The sequence below is a fragment of the Vespa velutina genome, chromosome 18 (genome assembly GCF_912470025.1).
Source record: "Vespa velutina chromosome 18, iVesVel2.1, whole genome shotgun sequence".
Lineage (NCBI taxonomy): Eukaryota > Metazoa > Arthropoda > Insecta > Hymenoptera > Vespidae > Vespa > Vespa velutina.
In genome coordinates this window covers 1,588,199-1,589,403 of record NC_062205.1, presented here as the reverse complement: position 1 = coordinate 1,589,403, position 1,205 = coordinate 1,588,199, and the positions used below count along the sequence as shown (strand labels likewise).

Below are 1,205 nucleotides of genomic sequence, written 5' to 3'. Positions count from 1 at the left end.
ATTTTCTTTCTCTTTCTCATTCTATTTTTTCTTTCTATTTATTTATTTTCTTTTTTCTTTTTTTTCGTTTTCGTATTAATACGATCTTAATGGGAGTAGGAGAGGGAGGCGGTAGTGAATGGGGTGGAGAGGAGCGGTGGAAAGGATTTTATGTGACGAAAAGAAAGAAAAGAAAAAGAAAGAAAGAAAGAAAGAAAAAAAAAGTGGAAAGAAAAAGAACAGAAAGAAGAAGCAATTCATAATCATGACGAGGAATTATTATCACGATCATCATGATCGGGCAAACTATTATATAGGTATAATAGTAATTATGATCGCGGCGATACTCTCCGTTTTTTCTTTCTTTTTTTTTTTTTTTTTCTTAACGTTGATCTTGATTTTTTGTCTCGCTACTTTTTTTTTAATGATTAAGATTCGATCTGAGAAAGAAACAAGAGGAAAAAGAGAGAAATAGAGAGATAGATAGATAGATTGAGAGAGACAGAGAGAGAGAGAGAGAGAGAGAGAGAGAGAGAGAGAGAAAGAAAGAGAGAGAAAGAGAGAGAGAAAAGATAGAAAATATCAAAAATAAAAGAAACGAAAAAAAAGAAAAATAATAATAATAATAATAATAATAATAATAATAATAATAATAATAATAATATGACAACGACACAAGAGCCGAAGCGCAGGAAGCTTTTTTTTGCTCATTAAGCGCACAACATATATATGTATATATATATATATATATATATATATATATATATATATATATATAATTATTATCTTAATATTTTGTCTCACATTTTTGATAATTAATTATTCGATATGAGAGAAGAAAAGCAAAGAAGATAAAAAAAAGAGGAAAAAAAAAAATAATAATAATAATATAACAACACCACAAGACTCGAAGCGAAGCAAGTTTTTTTTACTTATTAAACACATAGCATATATATATATATATATATATATATATATATATATATATATGTACGTATATAAATATATATAACATTTAATAAATTGATATTTTATCTCGTGTTTTGGTGGATTAAGATTCAACATGAGAAACGAAAACAAAAGCAAAAAAACAAACAATAAAAAGTAAAGAAAATCAAGCAAAAAAAAAAAAATAATAATAATAATAATAATAATTACAACGACACAAGACTCGATGCAAGGCTAAATGTAACAAGCTTTTCCTTTTTTTTTTTTTCTCGTTCTTT

At 25.5% G+C, this 1,205-nt stretch overlaps 1 protein-coding gene across 1 annotated transcript in view; it reads right to left on the bottom strand.

Annotated features, from left to right (window-relative positions):
* LOC124955446 (E3 ubiquitin-protein ligase MARCHF2-like) overlaps positions 1-423 on the bottom strand; it is a 10,683-nt gene extending 10,260 nt beyond the window's left edge. Inside the window, exon 1 of the mRNA XM_047509900.1 lies at positions 1-423. This exon is cut by the window's left edge and continues 773 nt beyond it. The gene's annotated coding sequence lies outside the window, so the exon portion shown is untranslated.
* Between the last annotated feature and the right edge of the window lie 782 nt (positions 424-1,205).